At 45.0% G+C, this 12,996-nt stretch overlaps 1 protein-coding gene across 15 annotated transcripts in view; it reads left to right on the top strand.

Annotated features, from left to right (window-relative positions):
- Positions 1 to 12,996, top strand: part of PHF14 (PHD finger protein 14) — a 267,127-nt gene that overhangs the window by 182,167 nt on the left and 71,964 nt on the right. The gene's annotated exons all lie outside the window — the stretch shown is intronic.

The raw sequence follows: 12,996 nt of genomic DNA on the forward strand, positions 1-12,996 counted from the left end.
CTCTTCGTGTAACAGGCCTATGCTTGTTAGTGATCCTCACAAGAGTTGTCTACAGTGCCTTGGGGAAACCCATATAAAGGAGCACTGTCGCATCTGCTAGAACTTTCATCCGCGGACACGAAGAGAGCAGGACATCATCTCAGGGCCCTCCTGATGCAGGTTGCCCTGCACCCACCTTCGGAGCTGTCGTGGCCCGAACCGGCACCCAGTACTTCAACTTCAGTGTGTAGCACACCTCCGGCACTGGGGTCCCTCCGGCACCGATCCCTGTTGCTTGTGCCAAAGAAAAAGACTAAGAAGGTGGCACCAACCAAGCCCAACCAAGGGTCTTTGGGCAAAGGACACTGCTCGGGCCTTACGCCCACTCCGTGCCCGCTAAAGGGCTCGGGCTTGGGGAGTTTCTCTCCCTGAAAGGGCCTGCCACTGACTCCAGGGAGTGGTAAAGGGCCTAGGCCGATGGCGCAGTCAACCCCCTCTGAGGCCCTGGCACCTGAGGAGCTGAGAGCGCTTCCGCTGCAGCCAGCACTGCGTGCGGCTCTGGAACCAGCTAAGGCTCCCCGTGAGGGCAAGTCTGCCAGCAAGGCCTTGCACAAAACAGGCGAGCACCTCCGGTCTCCAGAGCCAAAACAGAGCCCTAGGTCGCCACATTCTTGGTCTCCACGTGGACCCAGGTCTCCAGCTCGCCACTATGAGTCATAGGCACCATGCTCCCGATCCCCATTGTCGCGCCGAAGCTCGCCCAGGTGTCATCGATCTCCGCGGCCCCAGTCTTTGTCTCACTGCTGGTTGTCGTCGCCGAGACCTCGAGACGCTCCCGTTCCCATCACCAGTCTCTGGCGGCGATGGTGAGCTATCAGACTCAATCCACCACAGCCTGGTCGCTGGAGGGTGATGATGTCTCAGGCTCGGAGGCGCAGTTCAGCCCCTCGCCCAAGCAACATTATTGGGCTCCAGAAGGTCCGTCCATGACACTGGTGCCAACGTGGCAGCAGAGCCAGTGGCTGACCCAATGGCCTTATTGGAATGCATGGGGCGTTCCAATCATACCCACTCCCACCAGCTTCAATTGCCGCATCAGACAGGCCAAAGGCAATGCCCCCGGTACCCTTGGCACTGGGCTTGGTGCAGGACATCCTGGTGGCCGCCACAGGGGAGGATCCGGTATGCACCCCAAGGCCACCCTCCCCGACAGTTGAAGACACCACCGGACTTCCCCGGTCATCCAATCCTCCTCCTCCTCCCCAGACAAGGTAGTGGTGGGGCCTCCAGAGCTAGCCCACCAGACAATTTCAGTGAACATCAGGCGCTGCTCCACAGGGTGGCATCCAACTTGGGCCTCAAGGCGGAGGAGATGGAGGAGCAGACAGACACATTAAATAATGTGCTCTCCACGTCAGCCCCAGCCCAGATCGTGCTGCCAGTAAATGAGAGGGTTCTGAACATTGCCAAAACCATCTGGCAAACCCTGTCCTCCATCCCACCTCTAAAAGGGTGGAAAAGAAGTACTTTGTTCCCGCAAAAGGGTTTGAGTACTTGTACACTCATCTGCCACCAGGATGGTTGGTTGTGTAAGTGGCCAATGAAAGGGACAAGCAGGTGCCCACCAGCTCCACCCCTAAAAATAGAGAGGATAAGAGACTGGATTTGTTTGGTCAAAAAAATTATTCTACGGCCATTCTCCAGTTTCGGGTGGTGAACCACCAGACCTTCTTGGCCCACTACAATTTTAACTTGTGGGACTCTCTCTTCAGGTTCAAGGACTCCATGTCCCAGGGGGCAGCCCAGGAGTTCACAAGTCCGCAGCGGCCCTGTGCTCTCTCCAGATGGCCTGGGACACAACTGATTCAGTGCCCGAGTGGTCGCCTCAGCAGTGGTCATGCGGTGCCGTTCCTGGCTCCAGACCGCCGGCCTGTCCCAGGAGATGCAGGCCTCTATCCAGGACCTCCTGTTTTGATGGTGTTGGCCTATTTTTCGACCAAACAAATACGCATCTGCCTGACCTGCAGGATAAAAGGGCAACCCTTTGCTCCTTGGGGATGCACACTCCTCAGATGTTCAGGCAGCCGTTCCGGCCCCCTTCGCTACCTAGACAGTGGCAGCCTCGCCAGGGGCCTGCGAGAAAAAGGGACACCAAGTTTAACCGCCGCCGCCCTTTGTCATCCCGCTACTTCCTGAAGGCAAAAGTGGGACTCAGACCCATTCTGAACCTGCGAGGCCTCAACAAGTTGCTCATGAAGTTGAAGTTCCGCATAGTATCCCTGGCCACCATCATCCCTTCCCTGGATCCAGGGGACTGGTACACCGCTCTCAACCTAAAGGATGCTTACTTTCATGTCTCCATATTCCCAGGACACAGACTTTTCCTGCCTTTCATAGTGGCGGGGCGCCACTTCCAGTTTACAGTGCCTGCCCTCGGCCCCCAGGGTGTGCATGAAATGCATGGCACTGGTGGCGGCTTACCTGAGGCATCAAGGGATCCAAATCTCCCCCTATCTCAATGATCGGCTAATCAAAAACAGGTGTCCGGAGCAGGTCCAGAGCAGCTTCGATCTGGCACACTCCACCTGTAGCAATCAGGGTCTCCTAATAAACACAGAAGAATCCATGTTAACACCCACTCAAGGCATAGAGTTCATCAGAGTGGTTCTCAACTCCATGCAGGCCAGGGCCATTCTACCGGAAGCACGCTTTCAAGCTATGTCAGACTTGTTCGGCCACATAAAGAGCCTAAATGTGCCTGTGTCTGATGGGTCACATGGCTGCAAGCACCTATGTGGTAAGTCACGCCCAACTTCAGCTAAGGCCCCTGCAAGCGTGGCTGTCCTTGGTCTATGTTCCAACAGGCACGCCCTGGACCGAGTGCTCATGGTGCCGAGCCACGTCCTATCCTCGCTGGGCTGGTGGCAGGATGCCAAGTAGGTGCTGCAGGGAGTTCCCTTCGCAACCCCGTCACCCTCGCTCACCTTGATCTCAGATGCGTCGGATCTGAGTTGGGAGACCCATCTGGGCGACCTCAACACCCAGGGTTGTTGGCAACACAACCTAGCCCTCCATGTCAACGTCAGGGAGCTCAGGGTGGTTCGCCTGGTATACCAGGCTTTCTTGCCCCACCTGGAAGGCAAAGTGCCACGTGTTCTGTTCTGTGCTGGGCAGGGACAAGGGCTCCCTGTCGGACGCCTTCCTGATTCCGTGGTCGGGAGCGCAGATGTACGCCTTCCTGCCAGTGCCATTAATTCACAGAATCCTGCTCAAGATGAAGCAAGGCAGAGCAATGGTCATCCTCATAGCTCCAGTATGGCATCCTGGACTATTTGCTGCACATTAAGCTCCTGAGCCTGTCACTGTCCTCCGTCAGGGTGCACTTGGCAGCCATTTTGGCTTTCCATCCTCTGTTTCACGGCAGGTCAGTCTTCGTCCATCCCATGACAGCACAGTTCCTGAAAGGTCTGGAGCGCCTTTACCAGCATATCCAGGACCAGGTCCCTCCTTGGGACCAGAATCTTGTGCTGTCTAGGCTCACAGGGCCCCTCTTTGAGCCCCTGGCTTCCTGCTCCCTTCTGCTTCTCTCCTGGAAGGTCTCCTTTTTGATCGCTATAACTTTGGCCCATAGGGTGTCTGAGATCAGGGCGCTCATGTCGGAGCTGCCTTATACAATCTTCTATAAGGACAAGGTCCAGCTACATCCGCACCTGGCTTTTCTGTCCACAGTGTCTTCCAGTTCCATACTGGTCAGGACATATACCTACCGGTCTTCTGCCCAAAGCCTCATACTACAGATGAGGAATGCAGGCTGCATACTCTGCACATCCAGCGGGCACCAGCCTTCTACATAGAGAGGACGAAGTTGTTCCATAAGTCTACACAACTGTTCGTTGCTGTCGCAGACCAGATGAAGGGTTGCCCAGTGTCTGCCCAGAGAATTTTGTCCTGGATCACTGCCTGCATCGGCTACTGCTATGAGCTGCCAGGAATCACGACGCCTGTGCCCTAGTCGAGTGAACTGCTCAGGTGCCAATCCAGGAAATCTGCCGTGCCGTGCCCACATCCGTCCACACATGTGCTGACCCAGTAAGGTCGGGCTGATGCTGGTTTCAGCAGAGCAGTACTCCAGTCTGCAAGACTGTGAACTCTGAGCCCACCTACAATGGAATGGACATGAGCAAGCATTCGAAGAAGAAAAACGGTTACATACCTTTCATAACTGTTGTTCTTAAAGATGTGTTGCTCATGTCTATTCCATTACCCGCCCCTCTTTCAGAGTTGTCGGCAAGAAGGAACCGAGAGGGTTCAGGGCTGGTGGCGCCTGATATACCGTGCCATAAGCACGGCACTCCAGAGGGCATTACAACCGGCCCTACGGATACCGCTAAGGCAAAAGTCTCCGATGGCCGCGTACGTGGGTGCTCACACACCTACAATGGGATGGACATGAGCAACACATCTCGAAGCAACAGTTATGAAAGGTAGGTAACCATTTTTGAGGGGAGATGTAGGGGGTGTTCAATTTTAGAAATTGGGTAATGGTGACATCGGTAATGGTGACATCATGTTGGCCTAACAATTAAAGTAGTTTTTGAGATATTACTGAATGTTTGCAGGTGGAAGCAATACAAAGATGTAATGTGATGGTAATAAACATATGCTTTAAGTTGCTCTCTATCACAAGCGCTTTGTAGGCTACTTCTGTTTTGCTCGTAATATGTCACAAGACTCTCCAGCAATCTTGTCAGTTATTTTCCCACGAATGTAACATATTCCCATGTCTGTCAGATAACAGACAGACAGTGACTTTGCTGCAGGCCATGAGGGCACCGTCTTCTCTGCCGGTAATACTGCCTGTCACTTTTATGGAATGGGTGATGCTCACCACTAAGGTCTGACAAGCTTTCTCATCTCAGAAACATTGTTGTTTTTGTTACCTCACATGAAAGCTGAAGTAAACCTATTAGCTAGCATTTTAATAACATCACCTACCTCCCTGGGAAAAGGATTAGTCTGTGCTTTCAATACTGCCAAATCTCAGTGCCCTAAATCATAACATTTCCAATATTTTAGAATAATGGTATTGAGAGAGACTTTTAGAAGCTTCTTTTAAACAACAAATTCTTTTGCATTCCAGAATAGTATATGACTGGTTTAAACACTAGTTCTTTAAGATACAAGATCTCTTTGTAAAAATTAGATGAGGGTAGTGGGAGTTACAAAATATGTATTTCATTACCCTTCTTTTTCAGTACCTCCTTCCAGTTTAAAGTTTTGCAAAAGAACAGTGTAGCAAAAGATTTACACATACATCATGATAGTTAAAATTATGTTGCTAGTTCCTTTTCCATCCTTGTTTAAGATCTATTTTGTGAAAAGTTGCAGAGTGGACATGACAGGTCATTATCTGACTGCTGTAAGTTGAGTAGCCTGGAGCCTTTTTTAGTTCATTTTTATTTAATCTTTCTACTGTATTGCACTTTTTTAGTGGAAGTAAATTGTGAACGTATATGCATAGAATTCTCATCTAAATTCCTTATGGAATATTTTCTGGAACTACAAATCCATGACACACCAGCCAGAGCAAATGGTATTTGCTGCTCATCTGTTGTGTTGGAAAGCAATCATGAAGGATTTTGCCTGTGTCCTAGTACTGAGCAGGGTAATTTCTCTAAGCTGTAACTTGCTTCAGTATATTAACTAGACACTGTAATATCAGAAATTGAATGTCTGATCTTCTTCCATTATGAAGATTTATTAAAAATCAAAAATTTAAATGTCGTGTTTTAAAATTCATTTTAATTTCAAACTTTGTTTGCTCATCCAAAGACAGGGTTTGGTTTTGTTTTTTAGTGATTTAGATATTTGGTTAGCCTATGGAATTTTATCCTAATTACAATGGAAAATGCAGAGTTAAATTTGGTGGACAATAACACTTTTTGCTATGAAAACTTACATATAAAATGAACCAACAACTACTGTACTACCCAGTAGAACATCATATGTTAAGATCTTGTGTCAGCGTACTGTGTTAACTAATCTATTTTGAATTCCTCCAAAATGCTAACCTCTCCAGCCATAATAGAAAATTCAAAATCAAAACAAGTGCCAGTTAAAACACTTTCAATATGTAAAGTACACCACAGAAAGAAATGTATGTTATTTTTATTTTAAAGATAATGAAGTTAGCAAGAGGGAAACAAACTGATTTCATGTCAACAATTTGTATAAGTTTGTATAAATTAGAAAAATTTACTTAATAATGGTCATAAATAAGATCTGTAATGTAATTCATAATGCATGAACAGGAATACTTTTTTTTTATAGTGGGGGCGTGTAACACTCCCTGTTATTAAAGTTACCTGACACATCCCATTATAAGACTCTGTTTTCAGTTGCTTACAATATTGCCAATCTTTAACTATTTGGGCTGAAATTTGGGTGTCTGCCTCAGGTTGAACGTTTTTGGAAAATTTCACCCAAAATAAGTAATCCTTTTCTGAGAATAATGCTAAAGAAAAAGAAGTTGTTTATGTTAATTTAACAAATACCTTTTCTTTGAAAAACTTTAATGCTCTCATGCTTTGGAGATGGGATTTTAAATTTGGCAAGGGAGTGGCCTTTTGTCAGGTGTGTGCCTATTGCTGTTCCTGTGAAAATCCACCAAAATTTAGACAAGCAATAAGGCTGTGAAAAATCACTATTCGGCTGCTTCTTAGATGTTCTTAGTGACTTTTTAGATGTTCATAGCTAAATTCCCTGAAGATTCCATCACGGCTGAACAGAGTTTTTCCTGTCATTGCAGTTACTGGCTGATCTGGGCCATGCTGGATCCAGGTCGAGGCACTGGAACTAGAAAGCAGGGAGCCCATCTCTCCTGTGTTCTTAGTGATACCCCCTGTTGGGCCCAGGGAGCATGGAGGAGGAAGCCACCTGAACTAAAGACAAAGGAAACAAGAGCCAGACCTTGGGGAGAGTGGGTAGGGGGAGTAGATTGAGACAAGGAGCTTGGGAGGAAGACTGGGACTGGAGACTTGGGGATGAAGGGAAGAGGGAAACTGGGAGCTGGGGTTGGAGGATGGGACTTACATTGCAAGGACACTAGGAATGGGAGAACTGGTGTGTGTTTGTTGGGGGGGAGCCACAGGGTGAGACTAAAAATGTCTGGGCAAGGAGACTGGGACTGAAAATTATTGGGATTTGGGGAAGGAAGTTGGGGGGATGGAGGGAAATAGTTCTGACGAGGAACCAGGGTGTGAGGGGAGAACTGGTACTGTCTGGGTAAAGTGATAGGATCAAGGAGATAGGTGGATGGGCAGGACTCTGAAATTGTAAAAGGAACTAATAGTGAGAGACTGGATCTGGGAGCCAGTGTGGATGATGAACATGGGCATGGGGATGACTGATGGCCAGGGGAGTAGGGAATGAAACAAATCAGATGAGGAGCCAGGAGGGGGCAGCTGGGTCTGGCTGGACAAGAAGACTGGGAATGTACCGGTAATTAGAAGCCAGAGAAGTGGCAACTGGGACTGGCTATTTGAGGAGAATGGGACTGGGATAAGGAGCCAGGGGTGGGGAAAAGAGACAGGTCTTGGCCAGAAACTGGTCAGAGGGAAAGCTGCAAAAGGGGTCTCCCGAGTCTCAGCATTCCTCTGCTGTTAGCAAATATCTATAAAACCCACTGGTAAAGTGTGTATCTTATCTCCCTCTAGTGCTGCTCCATGTAGATGATGACTGCTATTAGTTACTACATTCCACATGATGAGATTTCTTAGGAGGGGAGTTTCAGCTTGATTTAAAAGCTATTACACACAAACAACTATGTTAAAAGAACATTATTAATAATTATTACTGGAATAGGTTACCAAGGGATGTTGTGGAATCACCGTCATTGGAGATTTTAAAGAACAAATTAGACAAATATCTATCAGGGATGTCTAAGTATATTCCGTCCTGCCTCACTGCAAAGTGCTGGACTAAATGACTTTCCCAAACCTACGTTTCTATGATTCTTCAGGTTGAAAAGTCAAGCACTTAGAAACGAGAAAATGCCAGAATTAAGGTTGTTTGTGCAATCTGTAATGCTAAATAACTTGGAAAAATCAGGTTCTAGACGTCTCAAATTGGGCACCCATAATTAGTGTATATTTCTGATCCTAATCTCTTTGTGCATGCTTTCCCTCTGTGTAAAATGGGGCTAATACTATCCCCTCACCTCACAGGAGTGTTTTAAAATAAATAAATTAATATCTGGGAAGTTCTCAGATACAATAGTGATGAATAATTGTGTCTTCAGAATTGGGTTTCGATAATGTGTTGTAATTAAGGTGTGGGGCCACACATTGAATAATGAGGAAAAAATAAAATAATATAATTAAATAGTAGATCATTAACTGAGCACCATCTATCCTGGTCACTGAATGAGACTGTAGTCCTGTGGAAAAAATAGTATGTGATCGTGTAATTAAATTGTGTGTCATAAGACATGCAGACAAGGATGTGCAGACAACCTTTATTTTGTCATTGCCTAGCTTTTTCAGTGTTTGTCTTTGCAATCTGAATGTTTTAAATGTAGGGTTTTTTGTGAGTAATTTGTATAACAGCACATTAACGCTGCACACTATAAAAGTGTATACAGTGTAGTAGCATAAATCGTAATTTAGTAGTGCTTACTCTTCCTCTACAGTACGCAGTTTAGGGCAGTGTCATTTTAAGCAGTTATGTATAACTCTGTGTTTAAAACACACTTTAAAAAATTAGGATCAAATGATTGCAACATTCAGTCTCATCTATGCTGGTTTTATGTTATTTCAAAATGACCAAAACACCCTGTGATTTAAGGAGGAAAGTCCACGGTAACTTGAAATGTAGATTAATATTTTATTGTAATTTTGCCAAACTGGGGGGAAATACAGTGCACTCCTTTTATAACAGCCTTTGGAACCAAATATTTTGAATGTAATGAGAAGGGTGAATACAGTGCTTTTAAAGAACCTGTGACCCTAGGTATTGTAGTCTTACATCAGAGGGAATACTACATCAGAGACTCTTCTTTTGAGGATGCAGCATACAGACAACTACATTGCCACAATGGGAAACCATGTACCAGCTCAAAGTTGATAAAAGAATACAGCAGATAACTCTATTGCTGATACAAGCAGAAAATAATATAATAGAAGAGAATATGATTTTGTATTGCACTTTTTGGACTCAAGGTACTGGTATTTCAAAGTGCTTTACAAAATAATGAGTTGGATACAGTAGTGCAGCTGGTGTGTGTGCAAAAAGAACATCCATTTTGTGCTCAGTAATAGTTCACAGGCAGTCTTGGATACTCTAACCTCTTATTGTATTCTGGTTAGGGACAATCGAATTAACCCCTACTTTAGTCAAGAGAGTTAAATATAAGGCTAAGAAAAGTACCGTATAAATCAGCATGGGAGCATCAATTTGAGTGTATAATATTGCTGAAGAACAATTCTAGGAACTGGGGAAAAAATTATGTCAACTTTGAGGTAGTTTTAGAACCTCTTATGAGGTTATCCAGATTTTCCAAAATTCTCCTCTTCAAGTGAGAACTTATTAATGAGTATGTACAAAATTGTAGTGGGACCTCTAGAATACAAGAATGACCCTCTTAAAATTGAATGAGAGAAAACTATCTCAGGATAGGTCTGGAGAGCCAAGTGGTGAGACTGTAGTTCACCCCCATGCAAAGGATTGGCACAACTCCTATGCATTACATTAAATTCTGTATTGAGGACTTAAGTGGTGTATAGGCACTAGCAGTCCTCTGTATAGGAGTGAATTTCACCCTCAGGTTGTTCCAGAAGAAGGAGAACTTCCACAGTAGGCTGGGCTCAATCATATCTCTCTCGATACCGTAGTTAGAAAAATAAGTTGGATAGTTTTTATTTTTTGCTGGCAAAGAAGAGTAGACAGATCTGTTTAATGAACAATTTGTACCATAAATGGAGTTCCAGATATAACTAGCCTCAAAATTAATTTAACACTGTACTTGATTTATGAGTAGAAGTTAAGATAAGCATAAAATTTGGTGGTATTAAATACCAAAAGTCCAAATAGATAGATTGAGGCTTTTCATTAAATGAGAATTCTCAAGGCAGATCTAGGAAGTTCTGATGTTACTAAAAAGTAGTTTAAACACTGAAATCCTATCAAATAAAAACATATTTTGAAAGGGCCCTGTGATGGGATAGACTAGGTCTGAAAGCCCCTGCTGGAGGCCTTGTGGCCCTACCTCATCCCACCCCAGAAAAGAGCAAAGGAGAAGTCCTCTGGGTGGCCTAGAGTGGCTGCAAGGGAAACAGCCAATCCGAGGGCTGCTGGAGTGGCCAGTCAGGGACCAGGAGAGCCACATAAAAAAAAGCATCAGAGACAGAGCAGTCAGTTGCTGCCTGGAGCTGGAAGAGAGAGGACTGAGTTCCTGGCTGGCTGGAAGAGTAGCAGGACCACAGATAGCTCTCTGTGGGCAGGGCTGAGACCAGGGAGGGCTGCCGAAGACCGGGGAAGGTAGGAAGGAGCTCCTGGCTGGTTGCAGGGATTGAGCCCAGAAGCTAGCCAGACCAAGCGAGGTACAGCAATGGGCCCTGTTGGTTTGGTTAAATACTGAGCCAAGGGGAGGAGGGCTGTTGAAAAAGATACACCAACAGAGGGTACTCTGATGGGCCCTGTTGGACTGTTATAGAGGGCAGCGTCTCCAGGGAGGAAGCCTTGCAGAAGGTAAACACTGTATATCCTGGAAGGGGTTTGTTCGTTCTGTTCCACCTACAGATAATGTTTGTGACTCGGCTGGAGGGCTCAGTCACTGAAGACCAGCCAGAGAAACCATCTGCCAGGGGCAGGTGCTTGCAAAATGGTGCCACCCCATTCCAAGAACTAAGAAACAGCAAGCTCACACCTGACCAGAAGGGGGTGATTGCGAGGGATCGGTGCTGATCCCATTACAGGACCATTGTATCGTGAATATTTTCCAAATAACAATCTGTCACACCAATTGCAAATAACCCAATTTACAGTATAAAACGTCTTAATATATCTTAATTCATAAATGTCAAGTATTTGTACCGCTGGCAAGTGGGGCTCCAGTATGTCAAAGAGGCATAGACAGATACAGGTGGTAGATAGGTTATATCATCTTTCCAGAACCCTGTCTGCATTGGGTTTTTCTGTTTTGTTTTGTTTTTTGTTTGCCACTTTGAGGGCTGTTATTGAGTGACCAGAGAGATTGAAGTGTTCTCCGACTGGTTTTTGAATGTTATGATTCCTGATGTCAGATTTGTGTCCATTTATTCTTTTGAGTAGAGACTGTCCGGTTTGGCCAATGTACATGGCAGAGGGGCACTGCTGGCACATGATGGCATATATCACATTGGTAGATGTGCAGGTGAACGAGCCCCAGATGGTGTGGCTGATGTGGTCAGGTCCTCTGATGGTGTCCCTTGAATAGATATGTGGACAGAGTTGGCACTGGAGTTTGTGGCAGGGTTTGGTTCCTGGGTTGGTATTTTTGTTGTGTGATGTGTAGTTGCTGGTGAGTATTTGCTTCAGGTTGGGGAGCTGTCTCAATAATAGACCTCAAAGTGGCAATTCTTCAACAACAAAACTTCAAAAACAGACTCCAACGTGAAGCTGTAGAACTGGAATTAATTTGCAAACTAGATACCATCAGATTAGGCCTGAATAAAGACTGGGAGTGGTTGGGGCATTATAAAACCTAATCTTAATTTCTCCAATACTAATTTCTTCCCTACTGTTACTCACACCTTCTTGTCAACTGTCTGTAATGTGCCACTCTCTTACCACTTCAAAAGTTATTTTTCCTCCCTTGGTATTCTGCTGTTAATTGATTTATCTTGTTAGACTGACCTAACACTTGGTAAAGCAACCTCCATCCTTTCATGTATTTATACCTGCTCCTGTATTTTTTACTTCATACAGCTGATGAAGTGGGTTCTAGCCTACGAAAGCTTATGCCCAAATAAATTTGTTAGTCTCTAAGGTGCCACAAGGACTCCTCGTTTTTTTTGCTGATACAGACTAACACAGCTACCACTGAAACATATCCAACCTTGAACATCTTGAGAATGCTACCACAATAAATAGGGGAGAAGAGATCTGATAGCAGCTAGATGTTCAAATGCACTGAAATGTGGCAATCTCATTCTCTTGTTTGATATTTGTATAGTTGTACAAAATATAGCAAGAGAAATTTCTGACTTCAGGACAAGATAAAGTGGACTATTTTATTTTTAAATCCATTTCAATGTAATAATACCAATTTGAGTACCAGTTAGTAGTGCCACCTAATTGAGATGCATAATTTACAACTTGACTAAAATTTAGCAACAGTAACTACCACAAATCAGATCTATCCATCTTTTAGAATGCATAGTGTAGCCCCTCTGCTGACTGGTAGCAGATGTCAGGGCTCTGCACGTAGGCTTCCCAGGGAAGGAGAAATCACTGACACAGAGTCTGGATATATTCTTACTGTAACTTACTTCTTTTACACTATATACACCAGTCCTTGAACATAGGTGGTCAGAAACAACACACACAGGCAATCCCCTCTTAAGGGATCTCAGCCCAAACATTAATGTCTGGTTTCACAATGCAACTCTCCCCCCAGTAATTGATTCTAGAAAGATTAAGGAAGAGAGAGAGAATTCCCTTGTTTCTTGCCATAGCTCCTCCCACATAAGAGCCTACATCAGAAAACCAACAACAGAGTATTTTCTTCCAAGACCTAAACATTTGCTCACACGCCAAGACAAAGAATTTGTAAGACTGTGTGCAACAGCACCGTCTGATGACTTCTTCCATAACAATATATTTAACAACAAAAAGGGACGGTTTGATACATCTCTGAAAGGAGTTGACATGTTTGTGTCATCAAAGATCTGCGCTAAAATGGAGCAAATGATTCTACAAAGAAGCTTTTTAAATATCTATCATAAATCAGATTCTTGCTGAAGTGGTTCGACTTTTTAT

Source organism: Chrysemys picta, chromosome 2 (genome assembly GCF_011386835.1).
Source record: "Chrysemys picta bellii isolate R12L10 chromosome 2, ASM1138683v2, whole genome shotgun sequence".
In the NCBI taxonomy this organism is placed as follows: Eukaryota; Metazoa; Chordata; order Testudines; family Emydidae; genus Chrysemys; species Chrysemys picta.